The sequence below is a fragment of the Protopterus annectens genome, chromosome 9.part0, assembly GCF_019279795.1.
Source record: "Protopterus annectens isolate FY-2018-M chromosome 9.part0, PAN1.0, whole genome shotgun sequence".
NCBI lineage: Eukaryota > Metazoa > Chordata > Ceratodontiformes > Protopteridae > Protopterus > Protopterus annectens.
In genome coordinates, this window is record NC_056743.1 from 476,935,424 (window position 1) to 476,955,666 (window position 20,243).

General features: G+C 38.2%; 1 protein-coding gene across 8 annotated transcripts in view; it reads left to right on the forward strand.

Annotated features, from left to right (window-relative positions):
• The window catches only part of AAK1 (AP2 associated kinase 1), a 1,655,011-nt gene that overhangs the window by 505,024 nt on the left and 1,129,744 nt on the right, over positions 1-20,243 (forward strand). The window lies entirely within an intron of this gene.

Here is a 20,243-nt window from a genome sequence, read left to right on the forward strand (position 1 = left end):
TTCCAGTTTAGCTGATTCTGGTAGAAGAAAAATTCTTCAATTAATGAAGAGAGTAAAGTTTGTCAGCCACAAAATGACAGCAATGGGAAAGATTTGATTTTGACTTCTCAAATTTCTCATTCTTTTTCCAAGGAGAGTGTGGCTTTGGCCATTCCCTTTGAATGATTCTTCTTCTTTGAAGCTATTTTCATTGTAAATCAGTTGTTTCGGTGCAGAACATAATGATATTCTACAGTCATTGAAGAAGTATGATTTATTGCAACTGGATTTTCCAGAACCTACCCTCATTCTTTCCGCATTGGATGATGATGTTACAACCTGTAACTTGATTGCCAGCCAGCTAGCCTGCTGTCCCCAAGAAAGTATATTGTAGAAAGTTTCTCAGTCTTAAAAGTTTTATACTTTCATCCCGGATCATACCCAAAAGCTGATATTTTAGTAATTCCAGCTGCTAAACATTTGGTTAATACCAACTGCTGTCCATCTGACAAGGATGGGAAAGCTTTTAACAGATGTGAGAAAAAAGTGTATTATTTTGCAACACTTGTTTTTAGAATTTATAGCTGTCAAGCTATTGTGTTAGACTGTGCTTGCCTCCTTTGCGAGTGACAGATACTATGGCATCTGTTTCTCTTCTGAAATAGCCAGGGAATTGTTATGGCTAGGCTTGTATAGGCCCTAGGACTGGTAGCCTAGTACCAACCTATAAACCTATGAAGGTGAAGATAAATAGGTAGACCACCAGCAACATTGAAGCTAGTGAATTAAATATGAGATTATAAAACATCAGTCTCATCTGGTGAATGATTTTTCCAAGAAAAAGTGTCTTTATAAAGATTGGAATTTTGATTTTGTTAAAGTTATGGGCTAGCTGAAAAACATATACTCTGTTTCATGTCATAAATGTTTGGAGGGACACTATAAAAGGAAAAAAAAAGTAACTAAGTATAGCAATGTTTGTTCTTATAGTATTTGTATAAAATATCCCATAATATAAATTCTCTGTTATGAGGTAAAGCATTTCTAGAGATGTATGTGATAAAGATACTAAAGTAAATAAGAACTTTGTTTTCTTTTCTAGTTTTAAGAAATGTAGGCATTACAGTGTAAAAAAAAAAAAAAAGAGGAGAGGCTGGACAAAACCATTTTTAAGTTAATATGCTGTAATCTTAGACTGTTGCAGTGGGGGGTGGAGTTTAAAAGTATACTGATTATAATATTTGTAGAACTGAGAGGCTTTCTGTTTTTGCATAGGTGAATATCTGGATTTATGCGCCTGGCTTAATCTAATATGTTTTTTTGTGTAAGCTGGTGAGCTTTATAAATAAGAGAACACAGTGAATGTTCCTAGGTTGGTACTAGGCTATCGGCCCTAGGGCCTATACAGGCCTAGCCATAACAATTCCTTGGCTATTTCTTCTCACAGTATTTACTTCCCTGGACCCCTGTCTAGCAGGGCGACTATAGGTTCATAGCTTGGTACTATGTATGTAATGATAAAATAATGTAATGAAGTTTTCCTTCAGCAAATAATGGATCAGTGTGAGTTAAGAAGTCTGCAGATGAGATCATCTGTATATTCCGTTCTTGTTTCCATGGAGAGTGACTACACCTGAAGGCAGTAAATCTCAAGAGTTACTGACATTGTTTGTTTGCTGAGAGAAATGTGAAATCAAAAGGTTACAAGGGAAAGCATTTTAGTAAAATAAACAAATACATTTTGAATTTATTGGAAGTGAATAACAGCAGCTGTCCTGGTTCCCAAGTACTTCACTTGCTTTACTGGAACAGTTTATAATTTAGTTTTATTTACAGAAAGCCAGTGAACTTTTTAAGGTTAAACGTTAATATTTCTGAAAGCAGAAATAAAGCTGTTTATCACATCTGGAAGGGAAGAAAGTTAAGACAAGAACAGGCAGCAATTAGTGCTAGCTGGAGCATGAGCTCTAACACGGGCCATACAAGGATAACTTTAGTTTTAGGTTTGGTAATGCGTGGGGTGCAGCTATCAGTTTGGGACAGTTGCTCCTATTAGGAGGATTAAACGTCATTATTTAAATATGTACATAGTTTTGTGCTTATTTTAAGTAAATAGGTTATGGGGCATGTTCTAGGGATTTTTTTGAGGGTTTTCATTAAAAATAAAAATCTTGTAAAATGTGGCATAGGTTCAGATGGAGATGACAGGACACAGCTCTGTAAAGGATCAGTCTGCCAAACGGTGGGCGCATGCAGCACAAAAGCTGGAAATAGACATTTAAAAAAGCTGTCTTGTATTATAGATGAGAATAACAACTTATAATGGCTACACTATCCAGTGTTATTTTGGAACATGACTTGTCTCACAGGTATACACAAAAAGGAAAGAACATTATATTAATAAATGCAGAGTGTAAATAGCAGTGGCATAAGCTAATTGGTAAAGAAAGCAGGGGCACCTGCAAAGGCAAGTGGGGCAGTGGTTAAGGTGTATGCCTTTCAATCACAAGGTGCAAGGTTTGATTCTCACCACGGGCTGGAGATTCACAGGTTTAAGGTATATATTTTAGTTGGGAGGGTGGCCTAATTGTTAAGGTGTTTGCCTTACAAACACAAGGTGCAGGGTTTGAGTCTCACAAGGGATAACTGGCTAGGCTTACAATGGCTCACAAGAGCAGTTAGCCTAGTACTAACCTATGAAACTATGAACCTATGGATGACAGGAATGGCTAGATTTCTGTGTTACTAGAACCTTTTTTTTTTTTGTTTGGTAGTACTTAAACCCTGCGTTTGGGCTTGTTTGCACATCATGCACCACAACTACACTGCTTTAACCCATTGTGAGGTATTCCAGCTAGAGATTTTCTCTTAGTAGCACTTGTGTGATCACTGAGTTGTAGTCATCTTGGACCTACCACCCTTTACCCACTTAGCTCTCTTTGGCCTCTCTCCCTCAGATTCTGACAAGTATGGATGGACAGTTTCCTACAGTTTCTCCTGTCAGTCTGGTTGACATGGGCATGCTAAGACAGTGTATCAACTGCCTCATGTGCACTGACAACCCTCTACTACTATCACCTAGGAACACAATTTGTGTGAGATGCAATTACATTAAGAACCTAGAGTCTAAACACTCTCCCTCACAAGCCAGTATATCTGGCACTGAGAAGGTTGTCAACACAAACACCACCCACACCTACACAACACACACCCACATATGTGGAGGTCCTCAGCAAAAACGTACCTAAACAAAAGAGACCTTCAAGGAAGAAAAAAACATTTATTCAGCTGCTTTTACTGTATTTGTCTTTCCTTCTCCTATTCTATTACTTCATCTTGCTTTTTCTGCTACTTGCTGCTTGTTCTCTAAAGTGGTCAATTGCTTCTTTTCTGTTGCATTTATTACTGCTTGTTTATATCCTCTTTAAATTGTAAGTGTTATTATAAGTCTCTTATTTTTGTTTTAAGCACTTGGGCTTTAGGCATACCCCATGGCTCTTCCTGGCCTTTATCCCTCAGATTCTGACAAATGTGGATGGACAGTTTCCTACAGTTTCTCCTGCCACTCTTGTTGATAATGGCTTTCTGAGACAGTGTAGCAACTGCTTCATGTACAAGGACAAATAGCTACTACTACCACCTAGGAAAACAATTTGCGAGAGATGCAGTTACATTAGGAACATAGTCTATGCTCTCTCCTTCATAAGTCAGCATATCTGGCACTGAGAAGGTTGTCAACACAATAACTACACCTCAAACACCACCCACACCTACACAACACACACCAACATATGTGGAGGTCCTCAACAAAAACATACCCAAACAAAGGAGACCTCCGAGGCAAAAACGCAGATGATCTCCACAGCCTCCACACCACATACCACACAAAGTCCACACACCTGTGTCTCACAGCCAGTAAGGCTTAACCAAAAACCCAGCATATTAGTTATAGGAGATGCCATTGTGTGACACACACATGTGCCTCTCACCAGTCTGGATAAGGAGAAAGTCACATTTAGTTGTATGTCAGGGGCCAGAATTCTCCATATTACATGTACACTTGTGTCTCTCAACAACAGGTAGTGTTATGACTCTGTCATAGTCCATGTTGGTGTGAATGTCTTGAGACGTACCTCCTCGGACTATATGAAGAGAGATGTGATTGAACTCACTGAATACATGTCCCTGGCAGGTACGTCCCTAGCAGCCTGGGAAGATATGATTGACAGACCACAATGCTTTGCCAGAGATGGTCTGCATCTGTCTCGCTTTGGCTTCAGGCTTCTGGCAAAGGCTGTTCCCTCCCCCATAGTGCCTTTTTTAGAAAAAGTGATGAGGTTAAAATTACCAACATAAAAATTTGAACAAAATGCAAATTAAAGGTCATGCTGCTAAATGAACTGCACTCATTGCAAGCATTCTTAACCCTAGAAAATGCTGACATTTGTACAGTCACAGAAACCTGGTTCAAAGCTGCAGAGAGCATGCCAGCCTTCTCTAGTTACTCATCGTTTCATACATTCAGACCCCAGAATGTGGGTAGTAAAGCCAAAGGAGGTGGAGTTTTAGTATGTATTAAAGACTTGCACACCTCCAGGCTGGTCAAACAGTATGTCACATTGGAGACACTCCAGGTGCAGTTAACCATTGACAAGAACTCTATACAAATCATAGCTAGCTACTGGCCCCCAAATCTGACTCAAGATGCCCAATCTGCCTATCTGGACCTCTTTGAATCTATCAAGATTCAACCCTTTATTCTGATTCTGTGTGACTTTAGCTACCCAAACATAGATTGGAAGAACTATTTATGCCGGAACACAAATGCCCAGAGATCCCTCAATTTTTTTCAGTGCAAATGCTTTGGAACACCTAGTCGATAACCCCAAAAGAGGTGATACTGTCTTGGACTTGGTGTTAACCAACATGAATAACCACTGCAGCATCCCTGCAGTATCATCCTCCCTGGTAAAATCAGACCATAAAGTGCTCACTTTCCATGTCCTCCAACCCCCCTCTAGCTAGGGTCAAACAAAAAAAAACTTTTCCAGAGCTGATTACAGCCTCCTGAGGGATGGTATAAACAGCTTCAGAGCCCCTCCTCCTCTCTAGTAACTGGCACCAGTATCCAAAACCACACTAAAGCGCTATATGAGCATTAATATAGATACATGGAGTCAAGAATACCCAAAATAAATAAACTCTATAACAAAAGGAAAAAATTGCTGTCCAAGACCAAGGAAGAGCAGGTGCTCAAATGGAAGCAATCTCTCCTTAGTCTGAACAAGCAAGTAAGAGCACTAGTGAAATCCTCCAAAGCAAACTTCGAGTCCAAATTGGCCACATCTACTAGAGACGATCATAAAGCCTTCTTCACATATGTCCACAATCTCAAAGGGAAGCAGTCAGATCTGGTCAGAACTGGTGACAAAGGATACCGCATACACAAACACCGTAGATATAGACAACCTGCTTACAGACAGGTTCAGTGAAAAGTTCACCCCTCTGATCCCCCCCATTAGTAAATCAAGACATCCCCTGCACCTGCCCCCCTCCCCTTATCTCTAGGGAGCAAGTCATCACTGCCCTCTGAAAGGCAAAAAATACAGCCTTCATGGGACCCGATAACATCCCAGGCTGCATCCTACATGAACTCAGGCGGGAACCTGCAGCACCATTAGGCAACCTGTTCAACCAAAGCCTGAGTACCGACTTTGTCCCAGCCAAGTGGAGGACAGCCACTGTCATCCCTTTGCACAAAGGTGGAGCATCCACCGATCCAGGAAATTATAGACCTCTCAGCCTAACTAGGCTGATCTGCAAGGCCATAAAACAGACTGTCATGGACATCATTAACAAGGACATTGGCAACCTCCAAATACTCTATTCCCCACAGTTTGTTTTTGTCAAGGGGAGGTCATGCCTGTTTAATTTGGACAACTTCTTCGAGACAGTCACCAAAGCCATGTACATGGGGAAGATGGTGCACACCGCCAACCTTGACCTGGCCAAAGCCTTCAATACTATTCCCCACTCAGTTATAATAGATAAACTCTCTCAACTAGGCATCAATCCGTATGTTACCAGATGGGTAGTAAACTGGCTCATTGATAGAACCCACCTAGACAACATAGGGGAGCCACTTCAAGAAGTAGACCCTTTACAAGCAGTCTACCCCATGGATCTGTCTTGGGCCTCTCTTGTTTAGGATATACTTTTCTGAGGTGCAGGCCAAAACCAGTGGGCTGTGGCAGACCAAGTTTGCAGATGACTGCAAGCTGGAGCTGTCAATTCCCCTAGTAATGTGGACATCCTCAAAGGGGGTCTTACTCAAACAAATGACTGGTGCTAGCAACATGGTCTCAAGCTGAATGCCAAAAAATGCATCATCATCCCCTTTGGGGAGAGTGACGTCCCCACAAATTATCACATTAATCCTAAGCATGCAGTCAGTTGTGAGGGACTTGGGAACCCAGATTGATAAACTGACTTTTGACCACCATATTGCCTCTGTTGTATGGACAGCTTTCTACATGGCCCACCTCATTAGTAAGGGTATCTTATCCAGGGACAAGGAGGTCATAACATCCCTGTATTCTTCTCTTATAAGACCCATTATTGAGTGAGTGCCCCTTTCGGTATGTACCTCACAAAGCACATGTAGCAGCTGGAGAGATCACAGAGGTTCCTCACCAGGAGAATCCATGGCCTCAAACATCTACCCTACACAGATAGGGTAAAAGCCCCGTCCCTCTACTCAGTCTCATAAGACTCCTCAGAGGTGACCTCTGTCTGACATACAAAGAAATCTCAGACTCCGCCTTGATGGGACTGCTGCATATCCAGAAGTCAAGCTCCACTCAAGTAACCCACACGCGTGACCTCAACTTGGTCTGTGACATCAGTAGGACTTGTTGGTGGGACAGATTTGTGTCCCAGAGACTTCCCCTTGTGGGAAATAGACTTCCTCTCCATGTCAAGCAGAGTACCGTATTAACCCTTTAAGCGCAACCTGCATAATTGAATGGGGAACAGAAAATACATTCCTGGGATTCCACCTGTTTCCCTGCTGGACAGAGGCATTGAGGTGCTGACTTGTCGGAACGTGGGCTAAATTCTTGGCTAGGCTTGTAAGGCCCTCAGGGCCAATAGCTTAGTAACTTCCTATGATCCTATAAGGAGGTATGTTTGGAAAGAACTGAGCATGTGAATTTGATAAAATATTTCACGATGGATATTCAGTAGAATGTCAAGGACAAAAGAAAAGGAGGAGTAGGTATACTAATTGTTAGAGGACGTCCGATAGAGCTAGAAGAGGAAAAATATGATAATGGTAGATTTGTGGTACTTATGGGCTGCTGGCAAGGGGGAAGATTATACTGGTTTATATTTATGTTCTACCTTAAACTGCTTTTATGGAGCTTAACACTTTGGGAGAAATATCAGCTTTCAGCAGGGAATCTTAGGTGGGGACTGGAATTTGATTTGCCCCAGTGAATATGTATCTGGGGGACCTAGAAAGGAAAATATAACAAAAAAAAAAAAAAAAAAAAAAAAAGAGTACATTTCTGAAGAAATTTATGAAAATATTTGGTTTGGAAGATGTGAATTCTGTACTAGGAGCTCTGAAAAAAATGTATATATTATTCCCCAAGGTACAATAACTGGGCTATACTAGAGAGAAATTGTATTTCTCAAGAACACAACCCTTTAATTGGAAGTCTCGACACACATCCAATAACTGTTTCAGATCGTGTGCCAGGAGCAACTAAGAGAAAATGTAGGGTAAAAGCGAGACACTGTCACTTGCCCACCTACCTGTAAGAAACAGAGTAATTTAAGGAATGGGTAGTGGAAGAGTTATTTGAGTGTTATTGGGGAAAATAAAAATTTCAGAAGTTGTAGCTAGTGAGTGGGATAAAATGAAAGTGGAATTCAGAAATGGTATAGAAGGAAAAGAAAAATGGATTCAGCTAAGAAATAATTATTTATAGGGGCTGACAAAGGAAGTGTTATAGAATAAGGTAAATCTCGTAAAAAAAGAAGAGGCACAACTGCAGAGTGCTAAAGACATGCATGAGTATAGAATGGTCGCTGCTAACCAACAGTTTTTTGATAATAACTTCAGAGCACAGAAAGTATTAGCACAGTGACTTAGAAATCAAATTAGAAAGGGTTGTTGCCAGACCTAAGGAATCTAATACAAGAAAAATAACAGATTCTGTAGAGGTATGGAGAAATTTCATGAAAATTTGTATAGATCAGAAAAATGTGGAAATCAAGAAAGAGCACAAATGGAAATATTTTGGAAGACTTAAGTATGCCAAGCTTAGAGGTAGATGAGGCTCAACAAACTAACAGTTAAGATAGAAGGAGATGAGATAAAAATAGTGATGTAATCAATCTGCAGGAAAGTCTCTTGGAATAGTCAGTATTCCTATGGAATTTTGGAAGCTAGGAGGGAAGAAAGTGATGAAATCTGGAAGTTTTTGTTTAACAGTATTTTAAAAGGAGGGGAAGCACTCACTTCCTCCAAGAAAGCTGTGGTGGCTGTATTGCATAAAGAAAAGTTCCTATCAAACCCAGCTTCATATAGGCCCATTTCAATTTAAGCTATTACTATAATAGCTAAAAGAATGGCAGGTTGCCAAAATTGATAGATATGGATCACTGTGGATTTGTAGAGAGGAGGCAAACATTTGACAACATTTATAGGTTCATAGGTTGGTACTAGGCTATCGGCCCTAGGGCCTATACAAGCCTAGCCATAACAGTTCCCTGGATATTTCTTCCCACAGTATTTACTTCCCTGGACCCCTGTCTAGCAGGGTGGCTGACATGATCCCTGAGGTGAATTTCTTCCCATCTGCCATCCAATCATCAAGGTTCCTTTTGAAGAGGGCCAAGGAGGCACTCTGCTTGACATATATGGGCAGTCTATTCCAGAGTATGGGGAGTCTCTGGGTCAAGAACCTATCCCTCCAGCATGTTTTGTTCATTGTAATGAAAAGGTTTAGATCCCTGGAGCATGTGGCTCTAATGGATTGGGATTTCTTTAAGTGGAGCATGTCCTACAGCTCAGGGTTTGACATGGCCTTGTATGTTAAGCAGAGATCTCCTTTGAGTAGACAATATGCCACAGAGTATAGCTGCAACTTTTTAGACTGTCAGCATATGGCATTTGCTTTGGGCTTTTGATTCTTTTAGTGAGGTATTTCTGTGGCCTTTCCAGTTGTTGCAGATGTCTTGTGAGGTACATACCAAATGGAGCGTTATACTCTATAATGGGTCTAATGAGGGATGAGTACAGTGGGACATTGACCTCCTTTTTCCTGGATAAAAAGCCATTAGTGATGAGGTGTGCCACATAGAAGGATTTCTTGACTGTTGTGGCGATGTGGTTATCGAAGATGAGACCACTGTCCACCTGTGTCCCTAAGTCTCTCATCGCACTTTCGGTGTTTAGTGTTCTGCCACCTATGTGGTAATTCATGGGTGCATGTTTTTTCTCAAAGGTGATAACTGTACATTTCTTGGCATTAAGCTTGAGCCAATGGCTCTGCCACCAAGCCTCTGTTTCTGTAAGGCCCTTTTGTACAATATCCACATACTTTGGGGATTCAGTAATGGCTCCCAGTTTGCAGTCATCTGCGAACTTTGTTAGCCAGAGTCCCTTAGTGTTGGCCTGTACTTCAGAGATGTAGATGCCAAACAAGAGCGGTCCCAGGACTGAACCCTGAGGTACTCCACTTGTCTAGAGCTGGATTTGAAGTCGGCTGCTTTTACTGTCTGGGTTCTATCAGTAAACCAGTTGGCAACCCATCGAGTGACATAGGGATTTATGCCCAGCTTAGTAAGTTTATCTATGATTCCAGAGTGGGGGATGGTGTCGAAGGCCATGGCAAGGTCCAGATACGTTGTGTGGACCACCTAACCCTCGTTCACAGCTCTGGAGACTGATTCAAGAAGTCAATCACCAGGAGACGAGATTGGCTCTTCACAAACCCAAACTGGGTGGGGTCCAGTGTTTGAAGGTTGCCAATGTCGTCATTTATAGGTTCCATGATAATGCGGTCCATGCTCTTGCAGATCAGGCTTGTCAGACTGATGGGACGTTAGTTCCCGGAATCCAAGGTGGATCCCCCCTTGTGGAGTGGGATGACTGTAGCTGTGTGCCAGTCAGTGGGCACAAAGCCTGAGGTGAGGCTATGATTAAACATGACACTTAGGTGAGGCATCAGTTCATTTTGTAGTTTGTGTAGTACATAGCCCGTTATAGAACAATGATTCAGAGGGAAGCAGAATGTTACAAAATACCACTGCTCTTGGTGGATCTTGATGCAGAACAAGGATTTGACAGAGTAAGCTGGGATTTTGAATAAGGGAGTAGAAGCATTTGCATTCTGTGAATAAAATAATGAGGTAAATGAGGAAACTATTTGAGAGATTGGAGGCAACATTTAAAGTGGGAATGGTTCCTTTCTGATCTGTTCTATCTGAACAGGGGAACGAGGCAGGGGTGTCTTATTTCCCCTTTATTTGCATTATATTTAGAGGCATTGTCAAAGAAAATAAGGGACTCAGAATTTCAAGGATATAATTGCTGTGTTAATCAACAAAAGTGCGCCTTATTTACAGACAATATTATTTTATACCTGATAATGCCAGAAAAGAACATCTTGGTGTTTGTGAATGATTTTGAAACAAAACAAAGACTGTAGCTGCAAACTGTCTACCCATACATGAAGTGGTTCAGCAATACCCATATTTATTAAGGACATGATAATGAAGTATGGAGGATTATGGGTTAAAAAGGATTCTTTAAAGCAGTTAAGGGTATGTGGGAGGAAACTAAAAAGACAATATAGAAACTGGAAGCTTGTTTATGCATGTGAATGTCAAGATACAAGTAGTGAAAATGTGTTTTGTCCCTTTAGTTTTATATACAGGTCAGGCATATTTTTATTAACCAGAGGATAAGTTGTGGACAGTAATTGATATTTGAAGGATTTTATTTTGAAGGAAAAAGGGCAGGGGTCAAGTGTGATAATTTCATCCTTATAATATAACAAGGTGGTTTAAGGGCTGATAATTAAGCTGGGGGAATTTCAAGAAATAACGAGGTCAATATGAGAATGGAGAAAGGTAATTTTACTGTTGGGGCTGACTGCAATTTAGGGTGAAGAGAACAGGCAGGGGGTGGGGGCTGGAATTTAATGGAGAAAACTGGCAAAGTACCAAGGTATTGGGAGCAAAGAACTTGAGAGGGAAAGGTAATAGAATGGAAAGAGGCCAAGAAGAGATTTGGACTGCACGCTAGAGACTACAATTCCGTATGATGGCAAACTCCTAAGCGAAACAACCTCCTCTGGTAGATCTTTTTAGTTGAATCTAGAACAGAAGCTGCTGTTTAAAAAGGGAAAATTAGTAGGGCATTTAAACTGTTGCATAATAAATATAGTAATCAGAGGAGGTTAGAAAAGTTGAGGAGGAGAGATTTGATAAGCAGTTCATTAGGAAACAATGGTAGGACATATGCTTGACTCCCAAATATGCAGCAAACAAACATAAAATGTAGAGCAACAAACCAACAGGCTAGGTAAAATTCAAAGTCTTTAATAAAATGTCTTCATAAGCGCTTTCGGGACAAGCCCTTCTTCAGATGAACATACAGAATGAATAAAAATTCAAGCATTATTTCAACAAATTTAAATTTCAGTTAACCCAATCATACATCAATATTTTACCCTCCGTTTTTAAGGGCTGGTTTTAAAGGAACAATTCCATTAATACCTGTAGGTCAATCAGCCCCCAGTTCTAAAATCCATTTCATTTAGTTATTTTCAGTTTTATTCACTACATCTCCACCTCTTACAGTCATAATAACTTTTTGAATAACCATAAAGGAGAATCTGTGTGCTGAATTGCATTCAGTATGTTGGTACAGAGCATTATGTGCATCTTTCAGCTGTATAGAGGACATATGCTTCAGAATTCTTTTAGTTTACAGTTGGTTTTACCAACATAGAAACTTGTACAATTTCTGCACAAAGCCAAATAAACAATGTTCGTAGTGTGACAGCATACAGATCAAAGACGTGGCTTCTGTTGGTAACAGGATGTACAAATCTGTTCTGACTATTAATCAGTGAACAAGCCTTACAGTGTCTACAGGGAAAAGTGCCCTGTCTAGTAACAGATAACTTTAATTCATGGAAAGGTACATGTTCAGGACACAACATATCCTTTAAATTCTGATTACATCTAAATGTAAAGCTAGGTCTAGCTCCTAGCAGTAGCTTTTAATTTTTCATTAGAAGAAAGAATTTTCCAGTTACGCTGGATTATTTCACATATACCACTTATGTTGTTACTGTATTTTAATACCATCTGTACTGGATCCTTCAGCCCGGTAGTGTCACTATTATGTATCACAGTGGAATTACCCTTATTGGAATACCAAGGCTTAGCTTTGTCCTGTCTCCATCATATACTAATGGCTATATTTTGTTGTACAACTTTCTTCTTGTACCCTGTCTTATATAAATTACTACTTGATTTCTCCACTTCTGAATCAAAGTTGTCATCATTAGTGCATAATCGGGATATGCTGTGTGTCTGACCCAAGTATGTTTCCTAAATGTACATCTGGGATGCATTATATCAAATGCTAACAAAGCATTATTCCAACAATTTTTTCTGTACAATGTTTGTAATTTGCCTTCCTGGTTCCTAATTAAACGAACAAAAAGAAAATCTATAGTAGTATCAGAGGTGTTGACACTAAACCTCAAAAAATCAGTAGTACTTTCTAAATAATTAATGAATGTTGCTAGCTCTTCCGTAGTGCCTTTCCAAAATAAAAACACATCATACACAAATCTCAAATATTGCAATATCTTTATCCATATATGATTTTTCTTAAAACTTTGTTCATCCTCCCAGTATGCAAGGACTAAATTCGCATATGTGTTGGCACAGGGTGTGTCCATGGCAACACCCTGTATTTGCTGGTAGATGGTATCTTGTTACCAAAAATGTTACTATTTAACACTGTACCTAATAACAAACATATTCTTGAGTTCATGGATGTGTCAAACACCTTAGTTTTTGTTAATATAGCTTCAATAGCTTATATACCATATTGGTTGGATATAACTGTGAATAGGTTCTTAACTTCTAATGTAACTAATAGACAATCATGGCAACTCGTCCCTTCCTGTGATGCAAATAAAATTGACAAAAAATGTGCTTTATCCTTTAAAATTCTAGGAAATAATGTAAGAACTTTAAGTCTTGTCTCAACCCAATTTGACATATGTTCCGTCTACCAACTTCTCCCTGAGACTATGGGTCTCAGGGGCGGTGAAGTTAACTTTTATGCACTTTAGGTAGTGCTTTAAATATGGGAATTACAGGATGTTCAATCCAAATAAATTCTAAAGTGTCAAAATTTATCAAACCACTCTCATTCATAGCAGTTATTTTTCTTTTTACCTTATCTATCAAATTATTAACTAAAAGAGGAGAAAGGGGAGAGTAGTCATATCAGACAATAAAACTTTCATCTTGGTATCATAATCACAAGCATTGTGGTTTGATGCATTTTGATACTTTAGAATTTATTTGGATTGAACATCCTGTAATTCCAATGTTCAAAGCATTACCTAAAGTGCATAAATGTTTAACTTCACCACCCATGAGACCCATAGTCTGAGGGAGAGGCTGGTTGAAGGAACATATATCGATTTGGTTGAGCCAAGACTTAAAGTTCTTACATTATTTCCTGGAATTTTAAAGGATACAGCACAATTTTTGTCAATTTTATATGCATCACTGGAAGAGGCAAGTTGCCATGATTGTCTATTAGTTACATTAGATGTTAATAACCTATTCACAGTTGTAGCCTACCAATATGGTATACAAGCTATTGAAGCTATATTAACAAAAATAAGGTGTTTGACACATCTATGAACTCAAGAATATGTCATTTATTAAGTATAGTGTTAAATAATAACATTTTTTGTATCATGATACCATCTATCGGCAGCTACAGGGTGTTGCCACGGGCACACACCCTGTGCCAACACATATGCAAATTTAGTCCTTGCATATTGGGAGGACGAAAATATTTTTAAGAAAGATTATATATGGAAAACAAAGATAATACAATATTTGAGATTTCTGGATGGTTGTTTTATTATGGAAAGGCACTAAGGAAGAGCTAACAACATTCATTAACTATTTAGAACGTACTACTGATTTTTGAGATTTAGTGTTAACACCTCTGATACTACTATAGATTTTCTTGATGCTCATTTAAGAACCAGGAAGGCAAATTGCAAACGACATTTTATAGAAAGAATTGTTGGAAAAATGCTTTGTTAGCTTTTGATAGCATGTATCCTAGATGTACATTTAGGAAACATAGTTGAAGGTCAGACAGATACAATATCCTGATTATGCACTAATGATTTTATTTTATTTATTTTTATTTTACATTTGTTGACCGGGCTAGTCTAGCTGGATATATGTCCATTTTCAGTAGAGGCCCGGGGAGATAAGCTCCAAACAGTTAAAATAAATTCACATCAAAGAAAAACATGTTTAAAATGCAAATGCATTCACAGTAAAAGAGAAAAAAAAGATAAAGAAAAAAAATTATAACTGGTCACATATTAATAAAGTATAAAAATGCAGTATATTAGACTTGATTAGTACAAGTACTGTTACAAGTAGACATTCAGAAAGAATAAAAGCATAATGTACAGTAAGTGTAGATAAAGGAAACTAAGAAGAAGTAGCAGTTATGTAATACATCTAGTAGTAGAACATGTGCAATGTATATATATATATATATATATATATATATATATATATATATATATTTTTTTTTTATATAGTAGTAATTAATACTATGATGGAGAAATAGATCATTAGATGTTAAGATGAAGTAAATGATGACAAATTTGATACAGAAGTATTGAAATTAAGTAGTAATTTATATAAGAGAGGGTACAAGAAGAAAGTTGTACAGCAAAATAAAGCCACTAGTATACAAAGGAGACAGGATAGAACTAAGCCTTGGTATTCCAGTAAGGGTAATTCCACTGTGATGCATAATATTGACACTACCGGGCTAAAGGATCTGGTATGGATAGTATTAAAATATAGTAAAAACATAAGCGTTATATGTGATCTAATCCAGCGTAACTGAAAATTCTTTCTTCTGATAAAAATTAAATGCTATTGTAGGAGCTAGACCTAGCTTTAGCTTTAGATGTAATCAGAATTTAAAGGAAATGTTATGTCATGAACATGTACCTTTCTGTGAATTAAGGTTATCTGTTACTAGACAGGGCATTTTTCCCTGTAGGCACTGTAAGGCTTGTTCACTGAGTAATAGTCGGAACAGATTTGTACAACCTGTTACCAACAGAAGCTACGTCTTTGATTTGTATGCTGACTGTCAAACTACGGACATTGTTTATTTGGCTTTGTGCAGAAATTGCACAAGTTTCTATGTTGGTAAAACCAACTGTAAACTAAAAGAATTCTGAAGCATATGTCCTTTATACGGCTGAAAGATGCACACAATGCTTTGTACCAACATACTGAATGCAATTCAGCACACAGATTCTCCTTTATGGTTATTCAAAAGGCTAATAATGAATGTAAGAGGTGGAGATGTAGTGAATAAAACTGAATATAATGAAATGAGATGGATTTTAGAACTGAGGGCTGATTGACTTCCGGGTATTAATGGAACTGTTCCTTTCAAACCAGCCCTTAAAAAACGGAGGGTAAAATATTGATGCATGATTGATTAATTGAAATTTAAATTTGTTTAAATACTGTGTGAATTTTTATCATTTTGTATGCTCATCTGAAGAGGGGGTTGTCCCGAAAGCGCTTAAGAAGGCATTTTATTAAAGACTTTGGGTTTTACCTGGTCTGTTGGTTTGTTGCTCTAAATTTTGTTTGTTTGACCGGTTTTTGGAGCATTTAACCTTGTGGGAGATGTTTATTATTTATTAAATATGCAACAAAGTGTAGAATACTTAGGATTTTTGCTTGGAAGTGTTTGCATAGGTATTTTTATAACCTAAGCAGACATCAAAGTACTTTTCCTCTTGCAGATGGCAAATGTTGGCGATGTGATAGAGAAGAAAGAGGTTAACTAGGAGCATCTGCTTTGGGATTGTAATGAGTTGGTAGTCTTGAAAGATACCCTACAGAGGACAACATCTTTATTGAATTATCACTTGACACAGGCAAATTTACATTTATATAAAAGTAATCAAACCATATTTAACAAATTCACACTTAAAAACTACATCACATATGATCTTCTATACAATATAATCGATTCAACAATACATGAATTCCTTCCTGGTCTTAAACCTCAATCTTCTTCCAAATTATTTTTCTGCTTATATTGTTCCCACAATTTCCATTTTGTCTATGTAATTTACTCCTTCTCTTTTCTGAAGAGCTTACGTCCTGTTCTGTTATCTCTGTTACAGTTTTAACTTCTTCAGGTATGGTTGGTTTATACTTTGATTTCCATTTTCTAAAAATTGCTTTTTGGCAGCCACCAGAATTAAACTTAACAAGGCATTACTATGTCTAGACAATTCAGATCCTGTATTCAAGCTAAAAAAAATAATTTCCTTAGCTAAACTTATTTGCTCACCTAGTACTCCTGACAGAGTACTCAGAAGGGATTTTTTAAAGACTGCCAACTGATTGCACTGTGAAAACATATGACTCCATGTACTGCTTTTCCTCCTTATTAAACCTGCAACATTTGCCATCTACCTGAGGAAGAATTTTTTTTTAGAGTCTGCTTGGTGTGTAGAAGTACCTATGCAAACTCTTCCAAGCAAAAATCCTAAATCTTTTAGACTTTGTTGCATATTTGGGAGCCATACATATGTGTTCCCATTGTATTATGAATTGCTTATCTAATCTCCCTTCCCAATCTTTTCTGACTTCCTCTGATTAATTCCTATAGTTATTGTGCAGTATTTTGTATGCCCTACTAATTATCCCTTTTTGAACAGCAGATTCCGTTCTCGATTTCAACTAAAAACACATGCAGCGCAGGTCATTCACTTAGGATTTCCCCATCCCTTTTTCTTTGCATATACTCTGATAGCATTCCCTGATACCGAAGACAATCTATAGCCTGCAGTCCAAATGTCTTCTTGGCCTCTTCTCATTCTGTTAACTTTTACCTTCTGTTCATTCCTAATAGCTTGGTTCCTTTGCCAGTTTCCTCCTGTAAATTCCATGCCTATTCTCTGTATGCTTAATTACTGTAATCCTTGTCAGCAGAATCTCCTTTCATCATTCCTGTGTCAGCTTAATTCTTAGTATACTTTCTGCTACTTTTTGCTTATAGTATACTGTTTGACTTGTTCTCCTTTATTCTCTAGGAACCCTCATCCTTCCTCCAAGTCAAGCTTTGGTAATCTGCCCATGTAGCTAAGACTACTGCAGCAGTGATTCTTGTGGTGAACATAACACAGTTGTTTGAGTAAACTTATAACAGAAATTTCAATGGTCACTGTTGCAGTAGCTGCTCCCTCCCTCCAACCCCCTTATTTATTTTGACAGAGTGAGGACCTTTATTTTTGTTTTCCTACTTTTTTCCTTGTCAGGGCTTTAACCTACCTCTGTCGACTTGATTTGGGAATACTCTGCCTTTAAGGATAATACGAAAGGTAGTAATGCACTACATGTTTGGAGTAAAAAGTAGGATGTCACAGGATATCTATTAGTGCTGAATACTACTTGGAATCCGCCCCTTAGTAGGCCGATTTACTGTAATAAAGCTCACTTAAAAAGAAAACCCGTTGACTCCTTAGCTTCTAAAAAAAAGCCTTCTCAGTAAATGTTTTCATATGCTACTGGATCAAATATAATTCAGTAAGTAAAATCTAAGAATTTAGATATGAATATAACTTATTTCTAACTCATTTGATGCCCAGGTAAAGGGCTACACATGAAAAGGCTTACTGCATACTATATCTGAAGCACCAGGAGAATTAGCTCCCTATCAGCTATGCATCCTTTTCAGACCATGCACCAGTAATTGCCAAGATAAAAATTGCAGGGTAATGAAATAAAGTTGAGACAATGGCACTTATCCATCTACTCATTAAAACAGAGGAATTTAAGGAAAGGGTAGTGGAAATTATTAGGAGGTAATTAGCGAAGATAGAAAGTACTCCAGAAGTTATAGCTAATGATGGGATAAAATGAAAGTGTACTCATATAAAAAAAAAAATAGTTACAGTTAAGAAGTAACAGGAATTATTTAGAGGGCCTGACGAAGTTTTACAGAATAAGGGAAATCTTACAGAACAAGAAGAGGCACACCTGCAGAGTGCTGAAGAGAACATAAAGAAGTATCTGGATAATAAGGAGGAGTTTAGAAATATTGCCATTACAAAAACTTTTGGTATAATGACTTTGGTAACAGAAAGTAGAAAGGGTTATTGCCAAACTAGGCAGCCTGTAACAGGAAAAATAGCCAGAGCTCCTGGAAAGGTATTAGAGATATTATGGAAATGTTGTGAAAATGTTTATATAGCAGGGAAATACGGATATCAAGAAAAAGCACACATTGAACTCTTTATAGAAAACTTAAATATGCCATGGTTTGAGGTAGATGAGGTTAAACAACCAACAGCTAAAATAGGAGATGAGATAAAAATGGTGATATAGAACCAATACGCAAGAAAGTCTCCAGGAATAGATGGCATTCTGTTGGAGGTTTGGAAGCTGGGAGGGAAGAAAGTGATAAAGATCTGGAAGTTTTTAGCAGTATTTTAAAAGGAGGGGAAGCACTGACATCCTAGAAAAAAGCTGTGGTGGTTGTAATAACTAAAGATGGTAAAGACCCAGTAGATCCAGCTTTGATATATGGCCATTTCAGTTTTAAAACACGATTATAAAGTGTTTGTCTATAATGGCTAAAATAATGACAAAGGTGAAATAGTTATTGGATGTTTGTCAAAATTCTCAATTGTATGATTTTTTTGTCCCATTTTTACGCTGCTTTACAGATGTGCAACAGTTGTTAAAGGATGCTATTAAATCACATTTAGCCAATTGGAAAAGATTTTCTAGTTGGTGCCTTTGCAGAGACCAGGACCTATCCCAGGCAGGGGCACCACTTGTTTTCCAGCACCTGTTGGGATTACTCAGTTCTGGACTTTCTTACGCTGCTTTCAAAATACATGTCTTCCATTAGACACCTTCCTTTTCCACTACTTTCCAAGTCAAACTACTTTATAAATGAATTGCTAATATTAAACTGCTTAAGGAACGTGGCACTATCATGGGAACTGAACTTAGTTTCGGAGAAAATAACTTTACCTTCGTTTTGAGCCTTCAGCTAGCTCTTCTGTAAAGTTCCTCACCAACAAGTTCTCCCATAAAGTTCCTCACCTGAAACACAGCTTTGCATGTTGCTCTCACCTCAGCTAGAAGAGTAGGAGTTGCAAGCCTTAATGTCTGCTGAGCCTTTTTTGTTTTTTTCATAATGGTACATTGACTCTTAGGACATACGTTTTCATTTATGCTTAGTGTATTTGAGTTCACTCGGAAATCAGTCTGTTTACCTTCCATTTTTTCCCCAACCTAAAAACAGAGAAGAAAGAATACTAATTTTCCAAGATGCCCACTGACAGCTCAGATACTACTTGGACAAGTCATAAGACTTCACACTGACTGAACAACTATTTATTATTTATGAAGATAAGAAAGGGCAACCAGTTTCTAAACAAAAGATATCCAGAGTGTTAGTCAGGCTATTAAATTTCTGTTATTGTCACAGTGGAAAAAGCACTCCCCAGGATTTTAAGGGCACACTCCATTAGAGCTGTGGCTACTTTTGGGGCTGTTTGGAAATGGATGGACTCCAGTGCTGGCATCTTGGTCCTCAGTACATTCCTTCTCTAAACACTGCAAGGTTGGTTACTTTTCCAATGCCAGAATAGAATTTGCCTTATCTGTTCTCTTGGGCCTTTGGGACTCGTTATTGTATCCTCCACCTTATTTGTATAAACTGACAGTTGTCCCATATTGCTTTATGCTACTAGGACAGTGATCTAATTATGAACATAGTACAGTTGTGTAAATAAACCTACTAGAATAATAGATGTTAAAATAGATCACTGTTACAAGGGGTAGTACCCCCCTTTACTTTTATGTATTTTTACTTCTACTGTCCTTTAGCTGGGGTTGGTTCA